General features: G+C 33.5%; 1 pseudogene; it reads right to left on the reverse strand.

The window, feature by feature from the left end:
• Nucleotides 1–708: 708 nt before the first annotated feature.
• LOC125359888 lies at nt 709–18,722 on the reverse strand (annotated as a pseudogene).
• Between the last annotated feature and the right edge of the window lie 4,298 nt (nt 18,723–23,020).

The raw sequence follows: 23,020 nt of genomic DNA on the forward strand, positions 1-23,020 counted from the left end.
TGAAACTTAATATTCTTTTCTTTTTCTCTCTCTCTCTTTTTTCATTATCAGAGGGTATTAATGAACTTACAACCAGCTTGCCTGATCACGCTCACTATGCAGTTCAGATGGGAGACACATCCGTGTACCAACCTGTACTGGCTTCATCCTGTGCAAGCCGATGTCCTACACAGGCAATTTCCCCCATTCCCTAGTAACTCAATCTTCCTATTACCAAAAAGAGGTAAGAGAACCCCTGGAAACCGAGGGGCTAGAGTCCGGATGTGTGTGTGTGTGTGTGTGTGTGTGTGTGTGTGTGTGTGTGTGCCTGTGTGTGTGTGTGTGTGCGTGTGTGTTCCTCTCAATACTTTTATTTTCATGTTTTGAACTCTCGATGCAACATTCTAGAGCAAGTTGCTCAGGACCTGCTATGCCCAGGGGACTGATAAAGGAAAAAGCTCTATTTATTCTTTGTGATTGTATGCACAGATGAAAAACTTAACACACAATAACAGAAGTTGGTCGTTAATAAGTCCCATCCTCGTCTTTCAGCGCTTCCGGAGCGGACGACATTTTGTTTTCTAGCTTCTGTAGCTTTAAAACTGCAGCATCGATGAGGCATACGTCCAGAGTTCAGCTAGAAAGACTGTCAAGCTCCTTCTGTCAATTCTTCCGTTTGCCACTGTCTCTTGGTCCCAAGTTTATGAGTGGTTTCTTTGGCATTGTCTGCTATTGCTCATTGGGGTGCTCTCGATTGTCCCGTGTTTTGTGGGCTGGTTGGGAGAGGGCGTCTGGGAGGGGTGGGCCACCGTGGGGAGGTTGTGAGTCACCGGGATGCCTCCGGGGATGATCCCTTCTATGGCTGCGGGGAGTCCTCTTGGGACCACACCCACGATGCCCGGCGGATACCTTTATGTGGCACTATTGAGCTCGGGATGAATTGCTTGCTGGTCTATTACTGACCAAGGAGCTGATGTGACAAAAAATTCCTTGTTGACAGTTTCTTAAGTTTTCTGGGATGCGACCTGTGATGATGGCTAGGCGGATATCCGTGGGGGCTGCTTCCCTCATCTCTAGTGAGTCCTGCTCACTGTACCAGGCCGTGTGTGGGGTACAGGTGAGATTTGGCGCGTCTTTGAGCGGACCCTGGGCAAAGCTAAAGGGCTCCGATTCGTCACGTCCAGGGCCACGCCTCATATCCTGCCCTCCTTGATGGCCTGGGCTAAGGCTTTCTCATCCACCAGGCCACCGCGGGCTGCATTCACCAGGAAAGCCTCCTGCCTCATCTGCCTGTTGGTAAAGTCATTGATGAGGTTATGTTCATTGAGATTGCAGTGCAGGGAATGACAGTCGCTCTGATACAGCAGGTCCTGCAGGGTGTAGACCCTCTGCACCACCGGTGTATGCTGCGAAGGGCGCCCACCCGAGAGGCGGCGACGGCGGCTCCCGTCCCTCCCACCCCACCTAACGGCGGTGGCGGCGGCTGGCGGCCTCCCCCCCCCCACCCCCGCCGCCCCCCGCTTCAGCGCCGCATGGCTCCCGGCTCGGTCCCTCGCTCCTAGGCCGCCGCCGGCTCCTCCGGGCCGCTCCCAAGCCACCTTAAAATGACACACGGACACTGGGACACACACACACACAAACTTAATCTCCCCGGCTCCCCGCCCTTCCCCCTCCCACCCGCCTCCCTCCCCACCCGTCCCTGGCTTCCCTTCCTCTTTGAAATGTTGTTTTCCCTCCCATTTGTATCTTGTTAAATATGCTAAGATGCTTTCTGATATAACTACTATGTTTTCTACCTTCAAGAAGCTTATCATCAATAAGACCTCTTTCAGTTTTTAACTGCTCTTTTGTTTGTTTGTTTTGTTTTTTCTCTTGTTTTTTTTTTTTGTTTGTTTGTTTTTTCTTCCCAGTTATGAGGCTTGGACTCACTGTCCCTGGCTTCTTTTTGCTCAAGGTGAACCTACCTTTTGAGCCACACCACTACTTCCAGCCTTTTCTGTTTAGGTAGTGCTGAGGAATCAAACCCAGGGCTTTGTACAGGCTAGGCAAGCATTCTACCACTAAACTGTAATCCTAGTGTGGAGGTAGATTCTTACCAGGCCATAGGTATTTCCATGATTTGATCATTGACTTGCAAGCCTCCAGATATTTGATATATGAATTCCTGTTTTATATAAAGTTTTGAATTACAGATATCTTATTACAGCAGTACAAATGTCTTAACACAAATGAACTGTTAAATTAATCATTATTGGGTACAATGAGTTATGAAGTACTTCAACTAAAATTTTTCAAATTGTATAGTGATTACTAGACTTAGAATATACTAAGACCACATCATAATCTAATTAATTTCAATGGGATACATGTCTACAAGTATGGGGAAAATATTAATGGCAAATTCCTTGAGTTAGCTACTTTTCTAGATCCCAGAGTTTAGCGTTCAATTGAACTATAAGTACCTTAAAAGAGTCCTCTAATGTGATTTTATTGTGAGCAGTTTTATTAAATTCCATTCCTGAAATCTGAAAATATCTTGAAATGTCTTGATTTTCATGTCAACATCTTAAATTACAGGTCTATAAAGTGTGCATTTTATAACAAGTTTATATTGCTATCCTAGAAGGTACTCGTGTTATTAATGCACTCATAACATTATAATACAAACAGAAATCATTTTGCCTGAATTTGAAAATTACATCTCAACTGGCTTAGAAAATGAACATAAAAATGTGCATCTACTTTAACCCAAGATATGACTAATTTGTGACTCAGTTTATAGGGTAAGTCTTATATTGAGTATATATGATACATGTAACAAAGCAGTATAAACCAAAGTGAATTCACTTGAATTTGTGGAAAACGAATTCATCAGTAAATTAAATTTAACCCAACATTAAATTCAACTATGTTAGATACAAACTGATTGTACATATTGAAACATCTGAAGAAGGTATCTAGTATCATTTTTTCTTAACATGTAAAATAAGGAAAACAAAAGTGCCTAAATAATTGATTCAATAATAATGCTAATTAAGTTAACTAGGTAGAGTACCAAGAATATTGTCAGGGAGTACACATTAAATTATTAACATTGTTATCACTAAGGTTAATATTTTACTACCATTACTACTACTACAATTATTATTAAATTTATTTTGATTCATGGTTTTTTTTCAAGAAGACTAAAATTTTGCCATCTCCTTTTTCAAGAGAAAATGTTAGAGTGTAATAATAAATTCACATCATATATACTTTGAAAATGAGAGTGGGAACACATTTTTATCATTTAAAACCTCAAGTTTTTCATTGATTCTAGGTTCCATTGAATCATTAATGAAGTACTAGTCTATTTTGACACTAAACCAAAAATATTTCCACAACTATAAATGAAGACAGGTATGTAAAGAGAATGTATACATTGTGAATTAATAGTAGCAAACTTACTTGCTTAAAAACATATCTAGTCCCCTACATATATATGACACACTTTTCTTAATAACAAAATAACAGCTTAGGATATAACAAAATTTGGCTATGTATTTCTCAAACACCTCTGTGATTATGCTTGATTGTTTATAATAATCTGTCTATGAAATGTAAGCAAAAGCTATCCTGGACCATGCTGGTTGAGTACGATGACCCACACCTCTCATCATGAAGCAGGAGGACCATGCATTCGACAAGAGCTTCATCTATTTAGAAGGACCTTGCCTCAAAAATATTAATTAATAAAACTAAAATCAAAGGAGCAAATTGAGATACTAGGAATATTTTCAGCATTTATTTTCTCATTGTTTCAGAAAAAGTGTCTGGACTTACTGGAAATGAAAAGGGATTTTTTAAAGCACATGAGTAGTAGTGAATTCAGTTGTCAGAACTCTGAAACTCACTTTCTCCTAGATTTCCTGTAAATCCTAGAATTGTTAATATAATGAGATACATCCAGGAGAATATCATATTACATGAAAAGGGGAATTTTTAGATACAATTAAAGTTCAAGTCAATTTAATTTCTCATTTTCAAAAGGAAAGCTCTTCAGGTAAGCATTATTTAATCATATCAGCCCATAAAAAGAAGAGTTTATTCAATCCATTAAAAGTTGTTTTCCCCACTTACTTGTACACTTCTTCCCAGATTTTGATTTCTCCTGAATACTTGGAACTATTTACTACTAACATAATCTGTTTTAAGTCTGATTCTTGGAATATTTTTAAAAGGTTAAACATTCATGAGATAAAAGATTGCTTGTTATCATACTTTGTGAGCTTTGAAGGACACTGCCTTAACTTATTGAAAAACAAAACGAATTTGTCTCACTTGTGATTTACTGTAGTGAAGTAGATAGGCTTTAAATACATACTTCTCTATTGATGACACCATAAACACATCACATTCAAACGTTAAATGTCACTTTGAAAGTTAGTTTATAGAACTAGAATCAATTACATCTGTGGTGTTTATCCCCTAAGTCTAAAATGGAGGCAATTAGAAACCAAATGTATAAGTAGAATCTAAGGATTGCAGTTTAGTGTTTTCAAATTATTCATTTATTACATCTAAGTAATTGTAGGTTTCTTCTTTATTATTTGTTATACTTATGCAATTAATAAGATTATTAATGGGGCTGGGAATATGGCCTAGTGGCAAAGGTGCTTGCCTTGTATACATGAAGCCCTGGGTTCGATTCCCCAGCACCATCTATAGAAAACAGCCAGAATTGGCACTGTGGCTCAAGTGGTAGAGTGCTAGCATTGAGCAAAAAGAAGCCATGGACAGTGCTCAGGCCCTGAGTTCAAGGCCCAGGACTGGCAAAAAAAAAAAAAAAAAAAAAAAAAAAAAAGATTGTTAATGGTCTATTCCCTTTCCTGTTAGTGTAAGGTTCGCCAGAAAGAAAACCCACCACATAGTTCAGGCAGAAAAAAAAATTACTGGGGTGGGGGTGGGGGAAGCAAACTACCAGCCAACATACGATGGAGGCATGGGGAGACAGAGGGGAAGAAAGAAGGGAAAAAAGAGAAAAGAGCAAGAGAGAGTAAGAGAGAAAGGGAAAGACAGGGGACTGTATTGGGCTGGGTTGAATAGGGAAAGGCCGGAGGTATGGCCACGTGGATTGGATGTGAGCTAAGAGAAGGAGGAGGTAATTGCCTCCAGGTGTGCCAGTTACTTAGGTAATGCAGGTACTAGGTGCAGACTTAAAATGGTGGGGGGCATATGCATGAAGCCCTCCCAGGAATGAACCGTACAGTTATATTTTGTTAAGTTTTGTTTATTTATTTTTGCCATTCCTGGAGCTTGAACTGTCCCTAGCTTCCTTTTGCTCAAGGCTAGCACTCTACCACTTGAGCCACATCACCACTTCTGGCTTTTTCTGTATATGTGGTGCTGAAGAATCAAACCCAGGGCTCTGTGCATGCTAGGCAAGCACTCTACCTGTAAGCCACATTCCCAGCCCCTCATGTTAGATTTTTAAATATAATATTCTATCTCAGTCGCTATCTCTGTGTCTCTGACATCCTCTCACTCTCACTCTTCCTCTCCTTTCCCCTCTCTTCCTTCTCTCTCCCTCCGTTGGTTTCCCAGATAAAATACAACCACTCCTTTAATGTAAAATGCTTTGGATTAACTTTTCATGTTCATGCATTTGTTTCTAGTATTAATATTACCTCAAATTATTTTCATTTTTACTTTTAGGTATATAGTCAAAAAACATCACTGAAGCAAAATGTTTTACAACTGATTTGTTGTGTAAAATATCAAATGCACAAATTCATGATTAGAAATGAAATGCATTTATCCTTAATTTTATTTTCAAGAAAGATATATAGATAAAAATATTTTTAAGCTTGGGTAATTTTTCTAGATAAATTTGGATTCTTTGTTAATTTTGATTGTTTTATTTATTGTTTTCTCATCTGAAAATAATGTGAGCTGATCATGTATTGAAACTGTTTTACATCCATTAAGTATTCTTTGATGAATATTAAACTTTATATGTTTATATTTCCATGATACTAATAAATAATCTGTGTGTATGTACTTAAACTCATGTTTTATACCCCAATTTACTATTTACTTCATACTGTGACATCTACCCTGTCTTTCTGGTGAAACTTGACTTTTGCTAATAGAAATGCAACTGCATTTATTGTCTCCTCTTTAAGCTGCACAGAAAAGCTCAGATTTTTCTAAGCAAACCATTGTTTTTATTTTCCTTCCTGTAAATGATTTAAATGAGGATAATTGAATAACCTATGAGGAAATTCTGAATAGTTATGTTCTCACAGTTGAGGAGACAGCAGCTACTTTCAATGTGTATATATTTGTTGATGATTCCAAAACTGCTGCAAGTATTTTTAATCATGAAATGAGCGAGTCTGACAACAAAGTTGACCTTTGACGAAGAGTTAGAAAATAGAAGAAAGTTTAGTATTTAATCAGCCAAATCAATTATTCAAGATGCCATATATTTTTAAATAATGGCATTCGGTAGAGTTTAAGGCATTTTTAACCGCTTTCCTTATTTTAGCCAAAGGTAACAGATAATTGCTATTTCATTAGAAACGTATTAATTACTTCAGTAACAGCTGTGTTTCTATGGGTGTGACTAGTCCAATCTTGAAAGAGTTACTGAAGGTGGTATCAACATTTATTGATGATGTGCCTTTTCTATTGTAATATCGATAAATATTAATTTGACTAGTATATTGAATGATTTTCAAATATAAAATGTTTAATTTCTGGAATAAATTCACTTGTTCAAATCACAGTAAGACCACAATAATATAATTTTGAATCTATTTACCAGTAAACTAGTTAACATAATACTTATCACTTACAAAGATTGTCTTGTAACTATGTCTGATGCATCTATACCCACCATATACAATGTACTAGAAAGATTTATGTTATTTTTAATAGTGGACCATTAACATCCAAACAACAAAGAATTATAGTACTTTAAATATGATGATTTGGAGACAGTGCTAACAAAGAAAAAACATATCTCTTGAATTCAACTTAATATTAAAGTAATATCTGGATAAAACATAAAGTTCATTGAAGCGACAAGATGCATCGTTTACTTAAGAAGCTTTTAAATTACACTTAGTTTACAATTAATAAAGTGCATGCTTCTTCATAAATTGTTATGATTTTGAAAATTTACATGCTCACATCATCATCACCAAAATTTGAATGCCTAATTTTTCCATCAAACCAGGAATCTCTACTCTATCTGCTTGCCATAGTAATCACTAGAGTTTTGTTATACAAATAATTTTCAATAAATTTTCATGAAAAAGCTTTTGCAGATTTAGTATGTATATTTTCTTGGGCTACAGAAAACTTACCATCAATTTATTATTTCCAGGAATGATTAATGTCCATATCTCAGGCCCTTTGGTTATGTGCCATCTCCATGCTTGCCATATATTCAGTGTTTTGTTACTTCTTAACAACTAGATGTTTTCAATCCCCTACCATAATAAAAATTATGTTAAAATCTCCCTATTCAAAGTATTATAAGCTGTTCTCTCTTGGTTTTGCTATGTAAGGTCTGATTGTGTATGTTATATATACCTGCCCTGGATATGTTATACTGTGCATTTTAAAAATATTGATTATTAACCTCAGGAATGATTTTCTATTGTTACATAGTTTTTAGGATTTTTCCCCTTTAATTGGATTACTTTCATTAAAACTAGAATTATGAAAATGAATTTGTAAGATGTTTTCTCTTTGGAGACAAAGTATTACAATATTGTAATTCAGATAGTAAATCTGAATTCCTACTCAATGACACAGTTGTGGCAAGGGATAGAATATGTGTCTTATTTGGAGTTACCCAAGAGATGTTTTCATTTTTTAAAATGTCAATGACCCTTCAAAGAGGTCGGATCTTAGAAATTAATATTAGAGACTGGAAAATATTCCAGTATTCAAACAGGGATTTAAATCATATTAATTACTTTACCTTTAGAAAATGATGTTTTACTCATTTGTTCTTGGAATATTATAAACTTTGTCCATTTTTAATATATGTGAATACTGGATGAATGTAGTCCATATACATTTGATATGTATGTATAACATAAACATATATATCTCGCATCTCTCTCACTGTACATTTGTTTTCTGTATATTTATTTTCTGGTAATATATATAATTTTAGTGACAGTTAAGATTTCAATAAGTCACTTCTCATTTGAACCCATTGGTTACTTTCTTGTTGTTGCTGTTATTTTATTTTTTATTTAATTTTATTGTAAAACTATTATACAGAGGGATTACAATTACATAAGTAAGTTAATGAGTACATTTCTTTTCAAACATTGTTATTCCCTCTCATTTTTTCCAACTTTCTCTCCCTCCTCACTCCCTTCCCCCAAATTGTTAATTTCATTTCCAACATAGTGTCTTCAGGGTATCACTGTTGCATTGGTTAGCCCTTTGTCCTTTATCTTACCATTTTGTTATTCTCCTTCCCTTTCCCAAATCACATAAGCATATATACAATGTATATACACAGGGTATCAAAATCAAAAGAGTGACAATAGGGGATAAACCAAAGGGAAAAATTTGAGAGAAAATAGTAACTAACTTCACACAGTACAATAAAAACACCACAACCAACACCAACAACAAAAGCTCTTGTTTCCCTACCTTGGTGGTAATTTCAATTACTATCATTTTATATGGTTGCATGGAAATAGCTATTGAGCTACTGTGATTCTCTGCTAGTACTGTCCTAGACATATGCTAATTATTACAAATGAGGGAAACCTATGTTCTTTGGTTCTTATGTCATCAATTTCTGTACATCCTTTCTTTTGAATTTTTATATTCATTTCAGTTCCTTAACATATTTAGCCACTTTGTCCTATATGTGTACTCAAAAGCCAATGAAAGCTCATAACTTTCTTTTTTAAAAACCTAGGTCTTAAGAGCCTATTTTAACAATGGTAACTCATCACCGATTCTCCCAAGGTAAACACTGTGTTTGATGGTATTTCCTTATCTAATCACGGTGCCATATATTTTACAGAATTTCCTTTTTACATTTTACATGTCCTGATTTTCCTGCCACCACAAATTTAATGAAGATTGTTATTAGAAGAGGCTTTATTGCTAGTCCTTTATTATTGTGTCAAAGTAATATGCAAATGTGACACTGAAATATTTCCATCCCAAAAAACTTACAGAGATAAAACTCTCAATTCTTAAATCATTTCAGATATCTGACTAATATATTTACTTAGCATGTCTAATTCTAGAATATACCAAGAATAATTTTTCCTATGTATACTGATTTTCAAAGATTCAATATTGTGGTATATTTTTCAAATATTTTGGATAAAAAATAGGCATGGCTCCAGCAGAGCATGCTCTTAAGCTTTCTTGCTGGTTTGTTTGTTTGTTCGTTTTGTGCTAGTCCTGGGGTTTGAATTCAGAGCCTAAGCACTGTCTTTGGCTTCTATTGCTCAAGGCTAGCAGCACTCTAGCTCTTAAGCCACAGTTACACTTCTGGCTTTTTCTAGAGATGTGGTACTGGGGAATTGAACCCAGGGCTTCATGCGTGCTAGGCAAGCACTTTACCACTAGGCCATATTCCCAGCCCAACTTTCTTGCTGTTTTTTTAAACTTCAGTTTTGTGAAGCACTTAAGAAACCCACGTTATTTTCCTATCTTCTAGCTTTTTGAGATTTTTATGTCTATTTTAAAGAGTTAATAACACCAAGTGGTATGTCGATTGAAGTGCTTATCAAACTGTATTTCTTATAATTTTCTCATTTAAATGTCTCCTCATCACCCATTTTTATCATCTTTAAGGAGAATCTATTTTAATAATCTTTGAAATGCTGGCATTGAACACAATATATTCTGCAGACAGTGTCAAGTTTTAAAAGAAGTCATGCAATGAATAATATTCAAAGGCTTACATACATATCATTTTTCTACAACATATCTACTGTATAAGAATATTTTTATCCTCTACACTAAAATAACTCTGTTTAACATGTCTTGATACATGCCCTCCACTATATTTAGTCACTATTAAACAGGCTTTAAAATGATCCTCCACATAGAAGATAAATAGAGCAGTAGAAGACTCATCTAGGGCACAAAGGTACCATAAAATAGATTAAATTAGAGAAAAACTTCCAAGAATACAGAAGGTGAAGGACAGAATCAAGCTTGAAAAAAGAAAATAAATAAATAAAACCTGTTTCTTTTTTCCTTACCATTTGCTCCCTGAAGACAACAAGATAACTGAACCTTGATCTATATTAGGGAGAAAGAGACAGAAGCTCCATCCCCTGGGGACATTAGCTATAAACAAATAAATTCCTGATGTCTATAGTAAGACACATTTTCTATCTCCTAGGTGACTTTTTATTCCTACTATCATAATACATGTGGAAGTTTACAACTTTCTGCAATTGACCTCAAATTTCACAGCACTTGAATGTAAGAAAAGAAAGAAAGAAAAATCTGCTTTCCATACTTGCACACTGAGTATAAACAGATAAGTAAACCAGAAAAGCACATATATTTCTTTGTGTGTTATTTCAGCTCACTGAATTTTCTTTTATGCCCTATAAAATAGATAATAGGAAAATAAGCTAATTTTTGATGGTCCATTTTAAATTCAGTGGAGATAGACATCATCATTTAACACGATTCCCGTGCTTTGTAGGTTATATTTATCTGAGACTATTAAAGGCAAAAAGCCCATCATTAGTTCCAGTACACACAGAGGGTAAAAATTTCCTTTTTTTCTTTAACATATTCAAGATCATAAATCATAACACCTATGAGGGTAGTATAGAGAGTGAGAGACTCAAGCACCTCCTTCTGCAATATTTTCCACTTTGCCAAATGTCGACAGGTTACACTGGCAGAAAGAATGGATAGCTGGAAGTTCTAGATGTTTTTTTCCTTGTTCTTGCTGTGATTTTCAATGAAAAATTGTCTGGTCATTTGTGATACCAAAAACTAGAGGCCATATTTTATTTATTTATTTACTTACTTATTTATTTATTTATTTACTTATTAAATTTTTTGCCAGTCCTGGGCCTTGGACTCAGGGCCTGAGCACTTTCCCTGCCTTCTTTTTGCTCAAGGCTAGCACTCTGCCACTTGAGCCACAGCGCCACTTCTGGCCATTTTCTATATATGTGGTGATTGGGAATGGAACCCAGGGCTTCACATAGGAGACAAGCACTCTTGCCACTAGGCCATGCTCCCAGCCCCTAGAGGCCATATTTTAAAGAAGAGTATGGGCAATAGAAATCAAACTGTGTTTGCATATTCTTTAAGCAAATATGTTTTTCCGATTGAATTTAGACTTTTTTCCCTTTCTTTTCCACACCAGTGTTTATCTGAACAGAGGAGAGTATATTTAATGACTGATACTGAAGACAATGCATACATCAAAACAATTTTCCTGTAATTTGGTTCTTTGTAACTAATTATTTTACTCATGACAGGTGCGATGTCACGAAAGTATATAATTTATAGTAACTGCTAGCTATCAGATTCTCCTGAATTTGAATCTAGTTGAATGTTGTGCTTGGATTTTAGAGACTGGCAAATGATTGATATATGTCAGTTTTCCTCCCATTTCCTACTCTTCTGTCTAGCTTGAGTGACAGTGAGCTCTCTTTTTCTCTCTACTTTATCCACATTATGGCAAATGAGTTCATCAGTAAGGCCAAACAAATTTCAAGTCCCTGTCCCTTGTTCACGACTTCTTATCCTTATATTCCATTTACAGACCATTTTTTACATCCTTCATTAAAAAAATCTGTGGTGTCTGATATTTAAATTGCATAAATTAACCTTAGTCATTTATTGTTAATGTAAAAGCAGATATTAGTAATTATCTTTCTTTTTCAAAGTTTGTTCTGCCACGATTCAAATGATTATAAATTCAGCAGTGCAAAGCATATATACATATCTCAAAAAGAGTCCACAAACCAACAGATAAACTGAACAACAACAGAATCTTTCCTAAAGAAAAGACAATGGGAGAAATAATAGAGCAATTACAAGAAAAAAATCATAATTAAAAGTTCCAAAAACTCATAGAAAAAAATAGAAGTTTAAAATGAGAAATTGGTAATTTTTAAAGCTGAAAATATGATAATGGAAAGCAAAACAAATAAAATAATTTCATGCATAAGCTTAACAGTACAATGTGCAAAAGTGAGACTTGAATTACTAACATCAACGAAAAAAATAAACTTATACAATGTGCACACAGAGATTAAGTAAACAATAAACAACCTTAGTAACCTGTGAAATCTTTACAAAAAATGTGTTTCCTTTTATTTCATGGAATCATTGAGGAGATGACAAAAATGAATAGAGGTGAAAAATTATGCTCTACACTATGATCAAATTTTGGTAAAACACAAACATATTTAAAATTTTATATAAATCTTAAACACAATGAAAACAAAATTACACAATAACAACAAAAATCCTATTCAAGCTTCTAATAGCTAAGAAGAAACATCACCAGCAGATGTACAATGAAAAATACATAATTTATGTAGTCCAGTAACTATTAAAATTTATTTATTGATTTAAATCTTCCATAAAATGTCTATGCTCTGATGGCTTCATTAGATAATGATACTAAATCATTTAAAACATAAGCATCCATGTACATATTTATTTCATAAAGTATAATAAATACATTCAAATTAATATTAGTATCATCCAGACACAGAAATCAGTGCAAAAATATGTTAAGGTAATTAAATTAAGTATAATAAATAATAAAATTTCATAAATCATAAATAATATAAATAATTAAAATATCTTATGAATACAGATGCAAACATCCTTATCAAAAATATGAAAATAGGGCTGGGGATATGGCCTAGTGGCAAGAGTGCCTGCCTCATATACATGAGGCCCTGGGTTCGATTCCCCAGCACCACATATACAGAAAAGGGCCAGAAGTGGTGCTGTGGCTCATGTGACAGAGTGCTAGCCTTGAGCAAAAGGAAGCCAGGGACAGTGCTCAGGCCCTGAGTCCAAGCCCCAGGACTGGCCAAAAAAAAAAAAAAAAATGAAAATATAGAGAGGCCTTGGTTGCTCACGCCTGTAATTGAAGCTGTTCTGGAGGTTGAGATCTTAATTTCAAAGCTCAAAGCCAGCCCCAGCAGAAAATCTGTGAGATCCTTATTTTCAATAAACTATTCCCCAAAAAATGGAAGTACCACTGTGGCTCAAATGGTAGAGTCCTATCCTTGAACAATGAATCACAAGGACAGTACCTAGGTTAGGAGTTCAAGCTCCAGGAATAGCAAATAGATCAGATAGATAGATGGATAGATAGATAGATAACTAGATAGATAGATAGCTAGATAGGTAGGTAGATAGATAGATAGATAGATAGATAGATAGATAGATAGATAGATAGATAAATAGATAGACAGACATGTAGAATAGGTATATAGATGATAGAGAAAGAGATACAGATAGATGTAGATAGATATATTTCACCAATATATAAGCCATATTGTTTTTGTAGAACATAATTTGATAACTTTTATTCCAGTAATGTAAAGCTATTTCAGTATTTGTAGGTCATTTAGTGTGATACCATAGGAATAGGGAAGGTTACCTCGTAGTATTTTTTTGGTGATACTAGAATTTAAATTAAAGGCCTCAGACTAGCAAGGTAGGCACCTATATAAGCCTCCTACTCACTTCAGTAATTAATTTATACAAATGAAGCATCTAAAAAATTATAGTATCTACTTGTAATAAAAACTCAAAAATTAAAATTGTTGGAAATCTTCTCAACTTAGTAAAAATCTATGTAATTTAAATACAGCATTATATGTACTGCCAAAAAATGAATGTATTTAAAATCCTAACATTAGGGCCAAGACTAATACATTCAACTCTTTTTCTTTCAAAATAGTGTCAAAAAAGAGAGAAAATACATACAGATGTGAAGAAAAAAATGATCTATACCTAAAAATTGATGTCAACAAAGAAAATTCTAAAAAAATATTTAATAACATTTTTGAATTCTAATAATATTGTTTAAATCAATGACAGCAGCATATAATAGGACTTTTCTCAGGTGTGGGTACTCAGAGGGGGGAGAAAGGTATATAAAAATAGTGAATACAGAAATAGAGGTGAATATGGTCAAAATACTACATGGGCACTTATGGAAAAGAACATTTAATCTAATATATATATGATATATAAGCTGTCAAAATCAACTGTGTAATTGTAATTATTTCATTAGAAAATAGGCTACAAAGGAGTTGACCTTTAATGAAGCAAGATGTAAGGGAGGAATATAAATATATAAAAGAATATCTTATATAAGATGTAGCGAAATTAAATAAAAACACAATGAGCTATCTCTGCCTACCAGAGTAACTAATTTTGGAAAAACAAGAACCCTCTAGATGTCTCTAAAAAATGAAAGGTAGAACAAGATATTGTAAATCATAAAATAGAATACTGCTCTGGAAAAATCTTGACCCCATATAATGAATATTTTACTTAAGCATCTGGTAAAATGTTCTAAGTGAAAAAGGTCATACCAAAACTTTTCAATAATCTGTAGAAAAATATTTTGTCTCATTTTGTAGTTTTTGAAACAGGAAGGTTAGAGAAATAAGGATAAATTTATGACTGTCCAGAGTTAATAATGTTGTAGAGAATTGCACAAATTAGCATTTTGGCCATAAAAATATGATTTATCTCAATTGTATGAATATCGATACAATGATCATGGTATCATACAATGCAATTATTAAATATTACCACTGGAAGAATATAACTGAATATTTCATGGGGTATCTCTTCATTATTGCTTCATGCTGCATATGAATCTGCAATTATTTTTAACAGTGTGTGATTAAAACAAATTGATTTACACTCAACACTGCTGTTAGTGATGTCTCCAAATCAGATATGCAGAATGCATCCGAGTGTGTGTGTGTGTGTGTGTGTGTGTGTGTGTGTGTGTGAAAGAGAGAGAGAGACAGAGAGAGACAGGCAGACGGGTGGGGAGGAAGGGAAGGTGGGAGGGAGGGAGGGAGGGAGCGAGGGAGGGAGGGAGGGAGGGAGGGACAGAGAGAAAGTCCTGGAGCTTGAACTTGGTGCAGTAGGGGTACAGTCCCTGAGTTTCTTTGTAGAAGGCTAGAGCTCTTCCACTTGAGCCACAGCTTCACATTTGTTTTTGGAAATTTATTGGAGATAAGTGCCTTGTGGATTTGATTTTCTTCCCAGGCTGTCTTTGAATCAGAATCATTTTATCTCAAGTTCCTGAATCCCTTGAGAAACTAGGAGGGAGTACAGGCAGGATTAATGGGTAATAGACTTCAGCACATCATTTTATTTAGCATCATGTAGGGCATTAGTAACTTTAATTCAGTGGCTTTCATAAAGTAGTTTACAACAGCCTGATTATAGTGAGCATAGAATAAAACAAAAAGAAGCAATTGAAAACTAGACCTTCAGAGCTAGGAATATGGCCTAGTGGTAGAGTGCTTGCCTAGCATACATGAAGCCCTGGGTTGGATTCCTCAGTACAACATGTATCGAAAACACCAGAAGTGGGGCTTTGGCTGAAGTGGTAGAGCACTAGCCTTGATCCAAACAAAGCAAGGAACAGTGCTCAGGCCCTGAGTTCAAGCACCACTGCTCGGAAGCTGAGTAAAGGACCCAGGACTGGCCAAAAAGAAAAAGACAAAAACTAGACCTTCAGACACTTATTTGTGACGGCACAAATGCCAGGAGAAGAGAGGCAAAAGTAAAGATTTTAATGATTAGAAGAAATATTGCCAATTTCAGTGATTATTTTATTTAGAAAAAATGAAATGTCGAAGACATAAGGGTGTATAGAACATAGATTGAGAAATGACAAATAATAATTGTGAATTGAAAGCATATCTGTGCCTTTATAGAACCATCTTTAAATGGATTAATATCCTAAAAACTGTAACTTACAAAGTTCATTTACAAATATCATGAAAAATTCCAGAGAACCTAAATGCAAATGCTAATTAGTTGAGTTGTTAGGAAAATCTATTTAGATATCCTATTGCTTTAAAAGTCAGAAACATCAACATATAGGACACTGTGTAGGAAGGTTGATGGAAGGGAAGATTATGGGAACTACCATTTAGCAAACTAGATAGTAAATTAGTGACCTATGAACCAGTAAAGTTATTGCAGTATAGAATTAAATATAATATAGTAAAGTCCCATACTGATTAAGTTAACCTCTTCCACAGGTATAAATATTTCCCCTAAGATTATGTCTCCTCTGTGCTGTTCCATTTTTTTCTCAAAATTTGATGATCTTTCTTTTTGATTAGGCACAAATTTGTTCATTGAGATGGTCTGCATTTTATGTCAAATGTCTTTTATGCATAGCAACAGCAGTACATAATGTCCTCTGGAGATAAGTCTTGGGTGTTCAAAAGTACTAAGAAAGATGTTAAGCCTTGCTTGGGGCAAAATTGTCTTAGAAATATAGTGTCACTCTGTTACAATTGTCAAAATCATACAGGCTTATGAGGATAAAGAATGTTTTACCTTACTATAAAACTGATAATGCACATTCTGCTTAATGTCATCCTAGTAAATTAAATAAATAACATTTCAATTATCCAGAGAAAGGTTTATCTTTGCTTATAAATGTTTGACTGTCATATTTTGAGAATTGGCCTTAGTTTTATGAGGAAACAGCATACATGAATCTTCAAAGAAAGAAATAATATTTGAAGCAAAAGTCTATTCCCAATTCTTTTTTCACTCTAAGACATTCATCTAATACATGCCATATTCTAAAAGGTAAAGACACTATTCCTGGCAGCCTTCTCCAAAATGCTAAAGAATGTTTATTTACATTGAATTTTACCTTTTAGTAGTTTTAACAAATATAATAAGGCAAACTTAATCACCACATAACACTATGTGTTGAAATAATTTAACCTAACAAAACTGAAGTAATTTTAGTTGGATCTGATTTAGAGATGTTTCAGTGTAGCCCTCTATGTTTGAGGAGGCCAAAAAAGAGTACATTTTTATAATTATATTTTATTATCTTTAAGTAGTTGTTTCAAAAAGATTGCAATTCAATAAATCAATTTATAAGAACAATGCTTCTTGATGTTATCCCTTTTAACCTTCTTCTTCATCCCTGCCCAACTCAACCCCTTCCCTCAAATTTCCTAGTTTTAAAGAATATATATTGAATATTATGGCTACATTCTTTCCCCTTCATCTTTTCATTTACCTGTATTTTTTTTTAACAATCATTTGCTTCTTTATCAGGAGAAATATTGGAGAAACACACAAGAAATTCCACAGGGGCTGGGGATATGGCCTAGTGGCAAGAGCGCTTGCCTCGTATACTTGAAGCCCTGGGTTCGATTCCCCAGCACCACATACACAGAAAATGGCCAGAAGTGGCGCTGTGACTCAAGTTGCAGAGTGCTAGCCTTGAGCAAAAAAGAAGCCAGGGACAGTGCTCAGGCCCTGAGTCCAAGGCCCAGGACTGGCCAAAAAAAAAAAAAAAAAAAAAAAAAAAGATAGGTGATTAAGTAAGATCAAATGTGTTTTTAAAATTAGGACAAATATATTGAAATTTAATAAATCCATTGCAGCAAAGATACTTTATCATAAATATTAAATGAAATTCTTTAATTTGGATTGTACAAAGAAATTAAGAATTTGGGAAATAAATAAAAATGTAATTAAGTTAAGGTTACTATAATGTTTTAAAATGTAACTAACTGTAAAAATCAACCAAAAGAGAAGAACTGGAAATATAATGTTATAAACACATATTTCTAAAATGTTCTAGTGTTATTTGTGGACAGTACACAGTTTACTGTTTTTATTATATTTGGCAAACTCTATACAAAAGCAATAAAAATCATTTAAAAATTCCATAGAGAAGCAAAATATTTTTCATTATGTTTAAAGTTCAATTATCATCAGAGAGGAAATAATATAATATACAGAAAGTTAGAACAAATAATAAACAAACTTGCCTTACATATTTGTGTATTTTATATTTTCATTTATTATTATTCCATAGTAATTGTAGTTATTTGGGAGCTGTAAGTATACAATTATGCAATGATTATATTAGGATATATGGAAAACAAATAATTTCAGATATTGATTATTTCCTTGTGTTGAACAATATTCCAAATCATCTTTGTTTGCAATTATTAAATATTCAGCCAATTGTCATCCACAGTTATTCTAATGAGCTTTAGGACATTGGACATTATTCCTCCTATTCAAATGTCTTTTTGTACCCATTCATCATCTTCTCTCCATAGATAATTTTAATCTCACCACAGGATAACAATTCCCATAAGTATAATGATAGATTACAATAAAAATTCTAACACTGTAATTGATAGAACAGTGGAGAAAGAGCTTTTAGAAATATCAAGAGCACCTAAATGAAATTTGTAACCAAATGTGTCAGATTCAAAAAAAACCTTTATTTTCTATAAGTAATTTGTAATATTCAGTGAGATACTCTAAAAAACTATCCATCATTTCAAATGACTGAAATGAAATAAATTGTGGTTTCATATAAGAATGGTATTTGTTCAGATCCCAACATAAACTTACCTGTCAACTAAAACCAGGTCATCTCTCAGAAGGGCACATTTTGCTTTTGGCCAAAAGACTTGTACAAGGCAGCCAGCTTTCAAATCTTTGTCCATATGGAGAGAATGGGCCAGATGATTAACTGTCTGGAACAGGAGGGAGAGAAAACAAAAAAATATACTTCTAGTAAGAGTCAATGAAAGGGAGCAGAGTACTAATGAAGAGAAATGAATAAGGATGAGTATGGTCAAAATATTTTGTTTGCAATGAAATTTGTTGAAATTTACTTAGAAAATGGAAAGCAATGAAGAATGTTAGAGGGGATGAGACTGACTAGGAGACATTTGTGTTTGTGAACATGTGTAAATACTACTGATGGCTTTAAACGTTATACATATACAATAAATGATAATTTTTTCATAAAAAGAATATTTATTCAAAATCAATGTGTAAAATATAAAATATTGAGAAATATGTAATTTTAAATATTCATGTCTCAAAAGTAAATTTCCAAAAATATTGTATCTTGCATTAAGTAAAGTGAAGTTGAGTATTCTGAAAGATGAAGGATGCAGAAAGATTTTGTGGCCATTTTAATTTTTTTTTTCTAATCCTGGTGCTTGGACTCAGGGACTGAGCACTGTCCCTGGCTTATTTTTGCTCAAGGCTAGCACTCTGCCACTTGAGCCTCAGCTTGTCTTCTGGCCTTTTCTATATATGTGGTGCTGAGGAATCCCACCCAGGGCTTCATGTATATGAGCCAAATGCTCTTGCCACTAGGCCATATTCCCAGCCCTTTAAATTAAATTTTATATATTAAAAATATCTTAAACACCTAATGAATATCTTAAATTAAACATTTTATGTAAACAATAAGTTCATCTCTAAATAGGAAAATAAATAGAAAAAAGTAAACAAGAAAAATTCTTAGAATCCCTTCGAGCATTAATATCATTTGACAATTCAAAACCATTGGGACTTTAAACAATAGAACCAACTACCAGACCTACACCTAGAAACAATGAAAACATTAACTGGGATCACACACACACACATACACACACACAGATTTTGTTATATTTTATTATCTTTAATTAATTGTACAATTATTTTACTATTCAACAAATCAAAATAAGTTAGTTTTTAAAATGCTTTTCTACTAAAGTTTGAAATAAGACATAAATGTCCACTATTAAGACTTCTCTTCAATGTCATACTAGATGTGGTAAGAAAGAAAGAAAAAAAATACTACAGCATCTTTTTCTCTAAAACAAAAACAGAATATTTATGAAAAGCAAGTACAATAATTGTATGCAAAATTAATATCGGAAAATATAAGAACACAATTTAACACATTATTTTAACTCTTCCTTAAATACAATTTCACTTTCACATGTGATTAAATTGCCATGCAGTAGCTCTAAGCAATGATATTTAGAATTTTAATGAACTGTCATTCATAATACCACTCGAAACATGAACTATATGGGTTGACACAACACAAAATATTAAGTTATGTTTATTAAATATGTAATTCACTGATGACTGAAATCACACTCTTAAATAAATGGAAATTTGCATTGTGGTTGAAGATTGCTAGATATTATATCCTGACGATCTCAATTTTCCTTACCTTTACATACCCTGTCAAAGCTCTAGTTTTTCTTACCTTCGTTCAGTACATTCCCTGTCAAAGTTCCATAGCATAGTTTTCCTTTTGATTTTGTTTGATTATTTTGTTTTTCAGAATTTAACAGCCACTACAAATAATATGGCAAGATTAAGTGATTGGCAATATGAGTAATGTTTTTTAAAAGAACAAGATTGAATTGCTCTCAATGCCTCATGGATCAACTTTATTTGAAATCTTAATGATCTTTATATTGTTCCAGGAAGTGGAAGCAAGTATAACATTCCAAAGAGAATACATTTCTTGTTCAAATGGCCAAAAGATTTCTAAGAATAATGTGAAAATAATTTCAAGAGGAATTTTACAATTCAGGCAAATTGTTTCTCAAACAATTTAACATTCATATGAAATAATTCAAGCAGTTACACTAAACTTTAATGTAAACATAATGTAAAAACCATGATGTAAAGGAATTTTTCTTGTGTTCATAGGCCTGCATATCCTAAAAATCAAACCCCTGAAAATATGAATTTAAATTTTAATTGAAATAAAATAATATTTTCTCTTTGATAATAAATGATAGTAAAATAAAAATCCACAGCAACAAGAGATATTTTAAATTACATATTTCATAAAAGATTTGTAACCAGAATACATGAAAAATGATATTGTAAAAAGAAATCATACACATTAAACTTATTGAATGATATTTACTTAACAGTTGGATGGAAGAAAATAAAGATACCTTTAAAACTAAATACATATACCATCTAAGAAAAATATTTGATTTCTGTAATAATAGCAACTCCAGTGCTCTTGCATCTGCTAGAAGCCAGTGATATGTTTGTGTAACAGTCATCATATAAAGTATTGATTTTGTGTGAGTTTAGGAATTTAGTGGCTGGGAATCAGAGAGTAATGGCCTTGAAGAACTGGAGAAGGTGACTGTGTCTGGATTTCCAACAACGGTAGATAAAACCAAAATGTGTATTTTAAGGGCAGAGACCCTTTGTCATTTCCCAATTATAGGATCTTTGTCCAGCTGTAAAGGTCAAATTAAAAACATTGGTTTCCTTAGAAGTCCTGTGTTTCACATGTTTTTAAAGAAAGTTGATATTCAGTTTATATAGTCATGCAGAGATGAAGAAAAACAAGATGGAAAAAAGTAATACACATAAAAGTAATACACATAAAAGGAATGTCAGTTCTAATAAACACTGGGTATTTATCAAAATCGCATACTTTCTGAAAGTAAATAAACCTATGATTCTTTAAGAACAGTACACTGATAAAATGCTTTAAAGATTGTTTCATATCTGAAAGCATTTTACACTAATTTTTAAATTTCCAAATTGTTTACATAACTGTTCTGTAAAAAATACATTTTCCTTACAAACATGCTAATGTCAAGAATATTGCCACATCATACTTTAATACTGTTCTTAACAGATAATTCATAGGCTATAAAATCAGTTGTAAGATCTTCTTTTGTGTGTTTACAGTGAGCTAGCTATCAGCACATTCTAATTTCAAAACTTATCATCACTCCAAAAATAAGCCCTGTACCCAATGAAAGTAACTTTTTTCTTTGGTACTTTTTCTGTCTTAAGCATATGTTGGAATATTTGATGGTTTCAGTTCCTATAGTGAATTGAAGTCCAAAAATATAAGTAAGCAATTCCTGAAATAAGTACTTCAAATAAAAACAAAACAAAACACTGAGAGGTTTAATGTTCTGGATAGGTTGATAAAATTTCTTGTCTTCTTACTCTTGCACCTGGGTCATAATTAGCCCTTTGCTTGGGTGTTTATTCTGTATATACTGCCTGCCCTTCCTTCACAAGAAAGTTTGTTAATTGCCTTTGGTTTGATCTAGTATCCCACAGCTGTGTAACTAATATCTGTTTGACTTCATGTTGTTCCCAAAACACATGCAAAGTGGTGCTCAGAACTTTATTACAGGAGAAAAATAGGGTATATGCAGAGTTTGGTACTTTTTTGAGATCCAGGAATCCATGAAGACTCTTTGACATATATCCCTAGTGTGTAAGAATGAACAAATCCATGTTTGTGATAGAAATGGAATCATTCACAATTACATTTTTGCCCTATTTGCAAGATATAAGTGATAAGAAAGAATCGAAAACGAATGATATATCATGCTTGCAACAATCCATTACAGTGGCATATTCAGTTACCTCTAAAATGTATGTATGAATATATATGCCATATCTCTTTTTATTTTGCTTTATTTTAGCCAATATCTTTGCATTAGCATTGACTGGAATAAAATGAAAAATAGACATTAGAAAATCATGCAAAACACTTATTATTTGTTTTCATGAACACATGTATGTGGGTGTATCCTCAAAATACAATATATAAAAGAAAATTATCAATTTAACTTTATTTAGAAAAAAAACAAGAAAAAGCCATACAGTCAGATAATATGTTCTACAAATTACACCGCTGACACTTACAGCTAATATATATGAACGATTAACATCAATATTATTTAAAGAAATGACATATGTAACGCTGAATACGCTATGCAGCACTGGCTTAGTCCATTGGAAAAATCAAAGATGCAGGATATTATAGCCTGATTTAGAGTGCTGAGATTAAAGTTGTGTGCCAATAAGCCTGACTGATTTTGAATTTTCGAAATGGCATGAAATTACTTATATATTTTGAATATTATTTTCAGGTGAACAATTGCAGATATACTCTCCATCTGCAGGAGGTCTCATAATTGTGTAGACTTGTCCCTTTTATGCACAAGAT

Source organism: Perognathus longimembris, chromosome 11 (assembly GCF_023159225.1).
Source record: "Perognathus longimembris pacificus isolate PPM17 chromosome 11, ASM2315922v1, whole genome shotgun sequence".
Lineage (NCBI taxonomy): Eukaryota > Metazoa > Chordata > Mammalia > Rodentia > Heteromyidae > Perognathus > Perognathus longimembris.